We start from the raw sequence: 14,078 nt of genomic DNA on the forward strand, positions 1-14,078 counted from the left end.
GTAAAAATGTTAAGGCAAAAATGAATCCCCTGAGCTAAAAACAAATAGACAAACTGTGAGAGGGATTTAGAAGCAGCCCTGTGCCAAAAAATCTGAAACCGCTAAAATTGGAAACATCATTTACTGCAGCAGAAGCAACATATGTTGTACTGCATAAGAATAAATCAAACCCAATCCACCGCTAACAAAGGCATATCAATATGCTTAGCAGTAGACTACTGTTGATTAAAAAGCTCACTAGGGGAGACACAAGCACATATCCGCTGGGTGTGCAGGCTTCACACATTATGCACTCAACTGAATTTTGGAGGGAGGCATGATGATAACCAAGCTCATCACATTCTCTGTGTCTGCAGCCATTCTCTGCCTTTTTAATGTTGTTGTTACGAGGGAGCCTGACAGGGTACTGCAGTCGCAGAGCTTTTATATATGATAATGAGTTAGCGAAGAATGGAAAAAATACATGATCCACTTAGCTCAGTAGCAAGGTTCTTCCAGTCACTGTGAAATGAGCTGTTATATATTTTGTACCAACTTATTGGTCCCTTAACTCATTCAGAGCAGCAGCTTCCTTAAGATTAACAGTAAAGGGATCAAGCTGCTATAGACGATCACTGCAGATAATATACTGTGGCGCAAGAACACCACAATGTCAAGCCTACTGGGTATTTACGCTAAGCTTATGCTATGTATAAAAAGGGAAAATGCCAAAATGCAGATGGTGGCGGGCTGGCGGCAAGCAAATCAGACCTAATATTTTACTGGAAGCAGAAAACCAGAATCTGTTGTGCTACAAATGGCTTGCTGCGGAACATTGTTGTATACAGTATAATGATTAACTGTCTAAGTTTAGGATGTGAAGAAATTGTTTTGCTTTATTAAAGGATAACACTTATACATTTTTAGCCCTCCAGCGCTTATATTAAGGTCAGAGGCCAAGTGCTCACAAATGTCACTGTTCTGTTGTATCGGTCCCACTTTCAGGACAAAATCCCTCTGTCCCTTTGTCTGCCTTTACTGCCTCTCTAAGTCTGACAAATAGATGTATTTAAAGAAATACATTTATCATTTATTATTATTGTATATTTATACAGCACTGACTGACATTTTCCATATTACAGAGTTTACATTCTTCCCCGTCAGAGGAACTCGCAACCTGGTCCCTACCACAGTCATATGTCCCTATTGCAGACTGAGGCAATTTTGTTGGTGGAACCAACTAACCTATCTGTATTTTTGGGGGTTGTGGGAGGAAATTGCAGTATCCCAGGGAAACTCATGTAGACTCATCTATCTCAATAATAATAATAATAATAATAAAAAATATTTATCTACCATAACATTGGTATCTGGGCCGGACTGAAGCAGAGGCTGTGCCCTCCCCCCCCCCCCCCCAAGAGCCCCCTCTCCACATCTGGCAGCATGGTGGCAAAGTGGTTAGTGCTCTTGCCTTGCAGCGTTGGGTCCCCGGTTCCAATCGCATCCAGGGAAATATTTGCAAGGAGTTTGCATGTCCTCCCCATGTCTGTGTAAGAACTCCGGTTTCCTCCCACATCCCCAAAACATACAAACAATTTAATTGGCTTCCCACTAAAATAGCCCTAGCTGTAACCCTACACTATGATACATACTGCTCATTACAGAATACATACATAGACATATGACTATAGTAGGGATTAGATAGAGACCCTCTGAAGGACAGTTAGTGACAAGACAATATATATAATTCTGTACAGCACTTCAGAAGACGTTGGCACTATATAAATTCTAAATAATAATAATCCTGGGGCAGCATGAGGGTACAGGGGGGGGGGGCTACATAATACCGGGGGCACATCTGGTTACCTATACTGGGAGGGACAACCTACTTAATACTGGTTTACATTTGCTACCAATACTGGGGTGGTGACAATTCAGAGAGGGCACATTTTGCAATCTCCACCTCAAGTGCTGGAGAACCTTGTCCCGACGTGGTTGATGTAAACAGTCTCTTAGGACTTATTAACAATTAGATGCACAGTCTGTTTCAATCACTAAAATACTGCCAAAATTGATTTATATTATAGGCAGAGATTGTGTGATTCGGACCAATCACCGCTGTCCACATTAAAGTTTATTTAAAGAAGTGAATGATCCCAAAATAGGCAATGATGTGCTAGTTATGCAGTTACAAGGTGGAGCAATTATCCCAATTGCAGCCATGAAAGCTTGCGTATTGCTTCTGAAAACAACTCTACAGTTCTGTTGTAAGATTTCTGTCAGACCCAATTACAGCCATAAACTGTCACATATCCATATAACCTAACATCCATCTGATAGGGAACAATCTCATCCTTCAGGAAGTGCTATCATCATGATTCTGCTGTGTAACCCCCCTCCTTTTCCCACCCTGAATGCCCAGCAGAACCATGGCATTCCAATCTGTGTCAAATGGGGTGTTGGACGGGGCATTGCAGGAGCCAAGAGTGTTGTGGACCACTCACATAGAGAGGAAAAGCTCCATCTGAGGTGATCTAGACTGGACTGGCTGCTTGAAATACAGGTCAGGAACAATACAGGACATCTAGTTTGATGCTTTAAGGGTGCGGTCAGAATTCCCAGACAGTGCATTGGTGCAATATTGTTGTGTGGCATACCTGAGGCACGCCAAGATCAGTCACCAGGATCATCAAAGCTACAAATAAGTTGAATAAAAAAAGGGTGACCAGTGGTGACCCCAGCTACAAGACGTTGGGGGGGGGGGGGGGGGCACAAAGGGGGCACAATGGCTGACCGGCGGGCCCATCTGGATGATCAAAATCGATGTTTGTATGGCGAGCTTTAGATATTTTTTGCTTAACTATTAGTCAAGGCTACCTAGCTCAGCAATCCTGACTAAAAACTTCCTGTCTGTAAAATACAAACTGTAGTTTATTGGCTATTTTAAAAGAAATAAAGTATGCTTTCAGCTTGTCAGCCTTCTTCAGACTCTATTCCTGTTGACTGACAATTGTAGAACATACAATCAGAAGTGGGTAGAGAGATTTTGTTTTGCAAATATAAGTGTCATCCAGATACATTGATTACAAGGGATCTTGCAAGGACTGTGAGTTATTTATGGCAAATAGATAAGACCCTTGGTTGACTTAATGCCTACATAGACTCAGACTGACATGGATAATTTTTTACAGACTGTATCCTGGTCACTGTACACTGCTGGAACCTGGAAAGAGTTAACTGTTTGTTACTGAGCAGGGGGGCACAGTGTTTCCCAGGGGGCCAGTGCCCCAGCATGCCCCAGTGTAGCACCACCGAATGGGGCAATTTGTGGACAGGAATGGTGGAGTAGCAGTTAGGCAATCTGAGCCAGAGTTGGATTTTGTATTGTATCTTAGATGAGATGAAATGCATCTAAATGCAGTAGGGATATAGGTATTGTACCTTCAAGATGGTATTTGATGGGCATTTTGTCTAGGGAAAACTTTACAAGTGTGAGCTAAAATGCTCATTTTTTTTATATTCGGGAAAGTTCAAGCTTCGTAATGGTCAGTGTGTTGACTAGTGTAGATACACCTCTATACTTTAGATATTTTGTTGTTGGGGAGAACCATCTGGGTTAACAGAGCACTGTTGTTCCTGAATTAGTGTTTTGCAGCTGAGGCTATATGTAAGCTGTGCAACTAGAGTGTCAGTGACTTTAGAGTCCCTCCCTCAAGTTTACTTCTGATTGACTCTCATTATTTTGAACCGTTATGCCTAATGCTATTTTCTGGATGTATTAAAAGTCCACTTTGGCAATTTTAATCCATTTTGGCAATTTAGGCCTTTATTTTTAGATTTTACTGGGTTATATGTTTGGTTTTAATAGTGTTAGGTCTCCTTTGGGTGAGCGCAGTACTATTCTCCGCTGGAGAGAGACGGAGAGAGCGCACTGGGCATGCTCATACTGGCCGCGACTGGCCGAAGATACGGGACCCGGTACCGAAGCTGGAGAAGGTTGAGGATGGCAATGTGGGAGCAATCCATGTGGATGGGGCTGGAGAAGCCCCAGGTACGTATAAAACATTGACTTTTGTTAGTCTCTGGTACACTTTAAAGAGAACCCGAGGTGGGTTTCTGACATCAATATTAGGACCCATATGAGGCACATTCTGCATACAATGCCCAGCCTCTGTGTCCTTATAGTGTGCCCCCAGGCCCCACCTGCGCTCTGCTGTCCCCCAATATAAAAACCGCCAGGCTAGCGACACACAGATTTTCGCTAGTTGGCTGTTTACCTTTCTGCTGACAATTCACGGCCGCTCCACTGCCTCCTCTATAGTGCGGCTCCCTGCCTCTGTAAGCGGATTGGAGGAAACGTACGGAGGCGGGGAAGGAGGGGTCACAGGGGGGAGTCACGCCAGGACTGGGCCGAGGCAGAGGCGAGAGAGGCTCCAGCCTCAGGGCGCAGTGTACGAGGCGGCGCAGGGCCGAGGCAGAGGCAAGAGAGGCTCCAGCCTCAGAGTACAGTGTAGGAGGGGGAACACAACTCACTCAGCTATCATTCCCCTATTGTGTTTGAAGCAGAGAGAAATAAGACAAAGGGGATATATAGCAGTGACTGCAAGCCAGATAACTAGAGATTGAGGTGTTGAGGGCCCTGTGGCACCTCTTAGTCTAATAGTAATCAGTGTGTGACAGCTGGGGTGGGAGGGATGGAGGGGGGCACTTTGGTGTCTCAGCCTTGGGTGCTGGAGGACCTTGTCCCGGCTCTGAGTCACGCTATACAGGAGGCGGGGGAGCGGCGGTGAGTGGCAGCCTGAATGTAAACAGCAGACTAGCGACAATCTGCGTGTCGCTAGCCTGACGGTTTTTATAATGGGGGACAGCAGAGCCTGTGGGCGCACTATAAGGACACAGAGGCTGGGCATTGTATGCTGAATGTGCCTCTGTGTCCTAATATTGGTATCAGAAGAAACCCACCTCTGGTTCTCTTTAAGGATATTCATGTATTAGTATACTGTAATTACTGTAAGGTGGATTTAAAGGGACACTTAAGTCAAAAAAAAAAAAGAGTTTTACTCACCTGGGGTTTCCAATAGCCCCCTGCAGCTGTCCGGTGCCCTCACCGTCTCCTTCCGATCCTCCTGGCCCCGCCGGCAGCCACTTCCTGTTTCGGTGACAGGAGCTGACAGGCTGGGGACACGAGTGATTCTTCACGTTCCTGGCCACAATAGCGCCATCTATGCTGCTATAGCATTTATTATATACCATATAGCAGCATAGAGGGTGCTAATGTGTCTGGGAACGAGAAGAATCACTCGCGTCCCCAGCCTGTCAGCTCCTGTCACCGAAACAGGAAGTGGCTGCCGGCAGGGCCAGGAGGATCGGAGGGAGACGGCGGGGGCACCGGACAGCTGCAGGGGGCTATTGGAAGCACTAGGTGAGTAAAACTCATTTTTTTTTGTTTGACTTAAGTGTCCCTTTAAGGGTTGGCTGCTCTATTATATTATGTTCTGCATTTTTGCCCATAGATCTTCAAGTCACATTTCATATTTGGTCTAGTAGTAGTAAAGTGTTTCTTAAAACTTTTTTTTTGTTGGTATGTTATCATCTTTCATAATGTCACAGCAGTGTCTTCTCTCCTGTTGTCTTTACTCACATTTACTGCTATGTCTGTTTTGTCTTTGTTTGGTCTAATAGCTCTAGTTAATGAACCATGCTTAACACACAGATTATGAAAATGCAAACTTTGTATATGTAATGAATGTAACCATTGTTTGGTAACTGGCACTCCAGGGAATTATAAATGAACCTGCAGTAAGGGTTTTCTTCTTCTTCATATTTCTGCTGCCTTTGGCAATACTTCTTTCACAGCTTCAAATGTATGTCAGTATACAAAACTGCTGAAATCACGGGACCTGCAGATTATCTGTCCACAAAACATTCAGACTGACCGTGAAGAAGATCATACCCAAAGAGAGGAGGAACAGATAAGATATATATTACACTGAACTTAAAGCGACCACTGATTTAAAGATAACCTGTAGTGAAAATAATGTAATGAATAAAATTGTTTATTTATTTGCAATATTCATTCATGAACGACTTAGCCAGTGTTTGTCCATTGATGAAATCTTTAGTTTTGTCAGGTGCAATTCTGCATAATGTATGTTTATTGAGAGTTCTGAAGCTAGTAGAAAATGTACCTGACCTCCAGAGAGAATTCTGCATAGTTAAACTGCATAGGCTAAGTAAAACTGGGGGGGAGGAGGGGGGGGGATTTGGGAAGGTTACACAATATACAGCAATATATAGATATATGAAGTGTTTCTGGTGCTGAAACCAGGAAATTATTGTAAAAGTAAATAATGTACTGCCTTCTGCTATATGTCACTACAGTGCCTCTTTTTACATGGTTGTAGACAGTTCAGCTTAACAGCAGACAGCAGATAGTTTGTTTCAGAGCGGGATGATTGGCCTACATTGATGAGGGGAAGCAACAATTAATTCATGACTGCATAGTCATAAGCTGCATCTATTACTGTACCTATTCAGTAAGAAGTCTTTGGGCAATACTCCATAACACTGCAGGGTGGCCTCTGTCTTGACCGTGTCCTAGTGGCTGCAGCTGTTGAGCGCTTTGAGTCCAACAGGAGAAAAGCGCTATACAAATATTAGGATAATAGGATTATTATCTAGTGGTACAAATCTTGTAGTGGTGGTGTTCCAATCTGACTATTATCAAATGTAGTGATGTGGAAATTCATGTCATCAATCAATATCTGCAAAAAGTAGTGTATTTTTAGTTTTACCACAGGATATAAAAATGCACCACCGCTGCATTGGTTATCTAATCTTCTGTAAATGTAATATTTACCTTTTCTTCGAAGTGAACCGCAGTGGCCAATCTAGCAGCAAGTGGGATGGAACACAGTCATGTTTACCTTTTTTCTGTGTGTTAAAACAAGTTTTCTCAAATACCCTGTGCCATGGAAAATGGAACACTTGATTAACGAGTATGCAATCCCATTCTCAGATTAGCTCCCTGTCGGGTTTCCTTTAGCAACATCCCAAATGTCACCATAAATTTAGAGTGCTAAATGCTGAGAATAAAACGAGACAGAGGCCGGACAGAACACAGCAGGGAGGAAGTTTAGAGACTTAAGTGACAGTTGGGCTCCTGTACAGTGACCAGATTTTTCTGGGCCCAACCTGAGGTCCCCTCACTTGTTTCTCTGTTATTTTCTGGTCCCATGCCAGTGAGTCTCATTACTTACCACACATGTAGAAATGACACACTAAACTCATACTATCTTAACATCTCACTTTTCAAAGACTATGGCCCGTTCAACTTATCTTTTTTATCTTCAGTTTAATATAGCTCTCTGCAATTGAAAAAGTACCAAAAGTAGGGGAAAAAGTACTGTCAAAATTATTATGAGTACTTTCTTGCTTGCTGGTGGCGTAAAAGGCATTTAATTAACAAGGTGTGAAAATATCACCTGGGCGAAAACTTGGGAGAAAAATGTAATTGGATTTGACCCATTGTCTCTGAAGAGGTCTTTCCTCTAATGGTCTGCCTGCAAGGTACATAAGTACATAGTAACTTACTACAGTTTAGTTGTAATAAGGAATACACAGAAAAGAAAAATTATAGTAGAACCAGAAATAAATACATAAACTGAAATAAAAATAAAAATGAATACAAATTCTGGTACTGAAAGCAAATGGGACTCGTGTTTAACCACTTCAGCCTACAGTGTTGTTCACCTTATGCATCCGAGCAACTTTCACCTCCCATTCATTCGCCAATAACTTTATAACTACTTATCACAAATAATTGATCTATATCTTGTTTTTTTCCGCTACTAATTAGGCTTTCTTTGGGTGGTACATTTTGCTAAGTTATTTTTTTCTAAATCCATTTTAACAGGAAGATTAAGAAAGAAATGGAAAAAATTCATTATTTCTCAGTTTTTGGCCATTATAGTTTGAAATTAATACATGATACCATAATTAAAACTCATGTATTTTATTTGCCTATTTGTCCCGGTTATTACACCGTTTAAATGATGTTCCTATCACAATTTATGGCGCCGATATTTTATTTAGAAATGAAGGCGCATTTTTTCAATTTGCATCCATCACTATTTACAAGCTTATTTAGAAAATTATAATAATATACTCTCTTGACATGCATATTTAAAAAGTTCAGACCCTTAGGTAACTATTTATGTTTTTTTTTTTATTGTAATTTTTTTTTTAATTAAAAAATGTATTTGGGTAATTTTTGGTATGGGAGGTAAACAGGTAATTTCAAATGTAAGATAATGTAACTGTTTAATAAAAAATGTATGTGGATGTAGTTTACTACTTGGCCACAAGATGGCCCCAGTCAAAAAGTCCTGGAAGCGAACGTCCTTGCTTCCAGGAACTAGAAAGACCGCGGTCTCTGATAAGAGACAGTCGGTTTTTCTGCGGAGGACTTCGATCAATGAATGGGAAGTATATTCCCATTCATTGATCGGGGGCTAACAGCAAGCGGCAGGAGCGCGCACAATCGCGCACCTTAGGCAGCAGGAGCTGCACAGCCTATCTGGACATCCTATTGAGCCTTCCCTGTCCCTTCTCAGTTCCCATGTTCCAGCGCTGTCAACCCCAGTACAGCTATTCGACCAACCGGTTGCATATAGCTCTGTGAGCCCTCGGAATGCATGGGAGCACTCATGTCCCGAAATACTCCTGAAGGTAAGTCATTTCACCAGCGGATAATGCTGTAATGAACAGACCGAGAGAGGGAGAGTAAGGATAAATAGGATCCAAAGCCTCACCTCTCCATAGGTAAGTTTATGACTTTTTTCACTACAGATTTGCTTTAAAGTCATGCAAACAATCATAATTTTGTAAATTTACATAGGAAAATCTTCTAGGTTAAAACTAGTCATCATGACACAACTAATAGCAAAGAGGATATTTCCATTTGTATTACAAAGTAGCCAATCTGAACAGAATGTATGTGGATCAGAGGCACCAAAGTGAAATAAAATGATTATAAACAGCTTAAAAATAGAGACGATTAAGGGATTCAATGGGGAGGTTAAGAATTGTAATTTTATTGATTCAAATAAACAAAATGCTCATAGATTGCAATGCATTTCTTGGGGTTAGGTTCCCACTTCTTCAGGCATATAAAGAAAGAAAAATCTCCAACAGTGTGAGTGTTGGCTCCAATTTCTATTTTTTTTTGCTTGAGGAGGGGGGCATAAAGGGGGCACGATGGCTGGCTGATGGGGCACATGACAGGGAAAAAAATAAACCTTGGAAGGATTGTGAGGTATTTATGGTAAATAGATAAGAGCCTTTGTTTAGTTGACCTCTACATAGACTCCAACTGACATGGAGAGTTTTTTTACAGACTCTACCCTGTTCAGTGTACACTTCTGGAGCCTGGACACAACTGTATGTTATTAAATGGGGGGGGGGGGGCACTCAGGGAGACCAGTGATTCCTGGGGGGGCAGTGCCCCACCTGTGTAGTGCCACCTCTAATCTCCAATGAGCCATAGGAGAGCCTAGCAGCTCAGTCAGACTCAGACTGGTGTTCATGATGAGTACTATAATATTTACAGTGTCCATATAGCCCACCCTTTGTCTGCTAATGGTTGGTCAACTGCCATCAGTAGTCAGATCTTACTGGCTGTAGCCCAGGTGTTGCCACGGAGCTGACTCCAATCAACCATGTGACAGCTAAATTTGTAGACTGGGGTGTCCTTACAGTATGTAACTGCGTGCTTCTTAGATGCTAAACCTTTAGTAAGCCCATGCCTATTGCTGGTGACAGAAATCATCCATTTTCTTAAGGGACTGCGGCATGTAGCAAATCATTCCTGTATACCAATGCATGCAAATGAAATACAAAAAACAACCTGAATTAAATGACAAAATGCTTCTAGTTGGAATGTTGTGAGACTGCAGCAAGGAAAATGATGAATTATGCTACCCATGACATTGCTAACTTGGCGTGCATGGATGAATACATCATGATTAGAATCAGAACAGTGCTAACTAGCTCTTGTAGCTTTTTCACCCTATGGGACTATTACATGTTCTCCTCATCTGATTTATTGCTATCAGTAGAACAGGATGTCACAAATCCGCAACATGTTTAACTGCAAAATAAACAAATCTCTGCGCTGTTAATCCATCACCCTCCTCAGGCTGCACCTATTGGAGACAATTTCCTGCCACTCTCCATGCCTAGTATATCAGCTGCTTCCAGACCTTTTTATGATTCTGTCAGCACACATTGTACATGATAAATAGTTATGTGACATATCAGCGTCTAAATATTGTAACAGACAGCAGCAGAATTATGTAGAAATATGACAGTGATTGATTGGAAAGTAAAGGGTCTTGTATGAACTGTTGCTGTAGGGCCAATTGAAGAACACATGTAACAGGTTTTCCATCTGCTGTGGTAGACGGGGCAATTTTGACAGAAATCCACTAAATCGTAGCACTTCATAAAACAGAAAAAAAGTCCTCGCATTTTACTTAAAGTGGTATGAAACAAAAAAAAATCTGCTCTAAAATATTAAATACAGAAAAAAAGCAAAAAATAGAAGAAATAACATTCCTGGTTTAAAGTGCAACTATTAGTCATACTATGCCAGGGAAAAAAACACATATTTAAGCAGATAATTACTTGCTCTACTTGCATAACAGATGTATTGCACTGTCGTCATTTTAATTTCAGTGTATTTTATATAGTAAAATGACCAGAACTCTGTCCATGGTAGGGGCCATCTTGGCTCCCACAGGCTTCGCCATCCGCCTTTCCCACATCCCCCCTTGCATCCCCTCTCCTCCTCGCACTATTACAGAGCTTAGCGGGGAGGAATAAAGGCAGCGGGCACAGACTCATCTGCTCAATGTGGCACTGGAGTTCCCGTCTACACACTCTGCACTACCAATGGCAGTAGCGCAGAGAGTATAGACAGGAACTTTAGCGCCTGGAACCATATGGAGGTGGACTATAAGACGATCCTAACCATAAGATGCACCTAGATTTAGAGAACAATAACGAGGGGAAAAATATGTACTAAACCTGGTGCATCCATGGTGAAGCAGCATCTTGTGGATTATGCCCCCTTGTACCTCTTGTGTCTCCCTGTGTCCTCCTCTGTTCCTCTTGTGTCCTCCTGTGTCCCCCATGTGTCCGCCTCTGTCCTCCTTGTTTTCTCCTCTATGCCCCTTTGTGTCCCCCTTGTGTCCTCATGTGTTCCCCTTTGTGTCCCTGTGTCCTCCGTTTGTCCCCCTGTGTCCTCCCCTGCATGGGTACAGTACAGGGAGTCCCCGACATTGCGGCGGGTTGTAGGTTCGTATTGGCAGGTGTTCACAAGTCAGGAACTCCCTGCATTTGGACTATAAGGAACATTGACTTTTCCCCCCACTTTTGGGGGGAGAAGAAGTGAGTCTTATAGTCCCAAAAAATGCAGTACCTTTTTCTGCTTTGCTCCTTTCTGTTGGAAGGAGCTACTTTGACATAAATCCTTAGGTGTAAGGTAGGTTGCTGTTTATGTACATGTGATGATAGTGAGAGGTGGGTGGAAAGTTAAAGTGGATTTTAACATGAAGGATTAATCATTTTGGTTGCAGAGCAGACAGATTGTGGATGGGCAAAGAAGAAGATAGGTGTGGTTTGGGGAGGGTGATGTAGGGATGAGGAAGAGCAGATTGTGAATAAAAGATAAATAAGTTTGGTAGCTGAGAGTAAAGGGTAAATGGGGAGTGACAATGTCCGACACTAAGGAATTAGTAGTCAAATGCAGAGTATCAGACAGTGAGAGTGGCTACGCTGACCCTGATCCACCACTGAAAACACGAACACCTACAACTGGCACATGAGTGCCAAGCTGAACCACTGAATAATGGAATAATGCGGACCAGCCAAATGCCCTAGATCTTAACTGCACTGCACTGCAATATCCATGAATTATACTGGAAAAACAAGTCTGATCCATGAACGCTCCACCGCATAACTTAGAGGACTTAAAGTACACCTGAACTGAGAGAAATATGGTTGCTACCATATTTGTTTCCTTTTAAATAGTTTAAAAGGAAATAAATATGGCAGCCTCCATATCCCTCTCACTTCAGGTGTTCTTTAAATGAATTTCTGGTAACATCTTAATGCCAAATATCACAGGACACCTTCGTGGTTTATGGAATCTATACCTGGACAGGTCAGAAATGCTTTTGTAACACAAGATAGGCCTACACAATATGAGCTTTTAATGTTTTGATTGATCAGTGTGCTATGGATTGACATTTTTCTCTCCAATTAATTTGGAGTGTATCACTGTTTATACTAGAAGATTAGAATCTACTTTTTATCAAGTGAAGGAAACTGCGTAAACACATAAACAGTGAACAGAAAGGCAAGAATCCCGAATTGCAGATCACTGGCCATTTTGTACACAATGTGCAGTCTGCCGAGACTATCCTCACATTTTGCTCCCACAAATCGCAATGTGAGATGCAGTATGTGTGTGCTCGTTTAGAGGTTATATATCCCTTTTCATTTTTATTTGTTGTGCCTGAGTTCAGTGAGATGCTAATAAATTTGGCTTTCAACAAAATTGTATGCAGCTGGGAATTGTATGCAGCTGGGAATCGGCAGAGTTGGCAGGAAGTGCTTTTAATTGGCCCGGTGCCAAGCTGAATAAAATTTGTATTACATTTGCATACACACTACATCGTGTTGACCGTCTCTACTGTGTATGGTCCAACCTTGATCCTTGAAGATGGAATTGGACCAAATATTGATCCCTGCTACCATCCTCAGGACCTCAATACCTTGTTACTGTCTTGTGAAACCTCCTAGAAACCTGCACTCATGTCACCCATGACATCAATTTGATACATTTATTCTATAGGAACAAATATAGACTTGCTTGAACTATTCATTTTTTTTATCTACATGCTTAGCTATGTATTAAAAAGCTTTTTTTCTGCTCAGATGTATGTTATGTATCTCAGCCTCCTCTGGTTCTGGGAAAGCTTTCAAGCACGACAGCGGTAGAGAAAAGGAAGAAAATATACTCAGCACAGAATTTATGTATATTTGTGTAAAATAGAAGAGAAAACCAGCGTTGTGTGACTCAGGTATATGGAAATACTCATATCGAGAAAATTCTTGTCAAGCAGTTCAAACATCGGCAAAGATGGATGGCTTCAATCAGAAATGCTTTTATTTTTATGCGGTCACTTATGTGGGCTTCTTATTGTCAAACACAGCTGTCATTTGTATGTTTACAACCCAAGAATAACCATATTTGTGTGCCAGCACAGCGCAGTGCGGGAATTACAGTGACTTCAAGATTTATTGTGAAAAGATGAACGTATTTCTATATTTCTTTTGGATTCTAAATAAATTGATTTTCCACCACTCAACGGCGCTCAGCAGATTTTCTGAAAAAAAATGAAAAGGCTGCAAAGAGTCCATCATGGAATTACATTGAGTTAGAGAGATTTTAATTATAAAACTGGCTTGAAATGTTTGAAGACTTGATTGACGTTGCTCCTATTTATCTATTAGCTAGGTAAAATATAAAAGCTTTTAGGGTTAAAACAAACACAGTTTAACCTGCTTTTATTAAGAAGAATGACCAGAGAAGGTGAACGCCTGTGCAGGAAGTCAAAAGGATCACAGAGAATTTATGTTTACCGCAATCTCCATGTTCACCACTGGAGGTCACTACCTGTTATGTGTTTGTGAATGCAATGTTAAGCATTGGATGAACATAGTGCACTCATATGAAAAAAATTAACCACTGTGTTAATATATATTTATGTGAGTATGGATCATTAGTGCTTGAACCAGGGGTGTAACCACAGGGGATAAGTCCATATGACCACAGGGGGGCCCAGAGCTGTAAGGGGGCCACAATTACTACTTCACTCCCTCTGATGCAGGGGTCCAGCCTTCACATCAGGTGTTTTCGTGGCTACACTTGTTATGGGTGGGAAGATCATGCTGGCCACACTTATTTTATGGCTCTTGCAAGATGGACTCCAAAACTGTGAGGGTGACAAGGGGTTGGGTACGGGAAGCGT

At 41.8% G+C, this 14,078-nt stretch overlaps 1 long non-coding RNA gene across 1 annotated transcript; it reads left to right on the forward strand.

The window, feature by feature from the left end:
* Nucleotides 1–9,650: 9,650 nt before the first annotated feature.
* Nucleotides 9,651–13,415, forward strand: LOC137553111 (uncharacterized). The gene is made up of 2 exons (XR_011027215.1): nt 9,651–9,736; nt 12,982–13,415. It is a non-coding gene; the product is annotated as an uncharacterized lncRNA (long non-coding RNA).
* Nucleotides 13,416–14,078: the final 663 nt, after the last annotated feature.

The sequence above is a fragment of the Hyperolius riggenbachi genome, chromosome 1, assembly GCF_040937935.1.
Source record: "Hyperolius riggenbachi isolate aHypRig1 chromosome 1, aHypRig1.pri, whole genome shotgun sequence".
NCBI lineage: Eukaryota > Metazoa > Chordata > Amphibia > Anura > Hyperoliidae > Hyperolius > Hyperolius riggenbachi.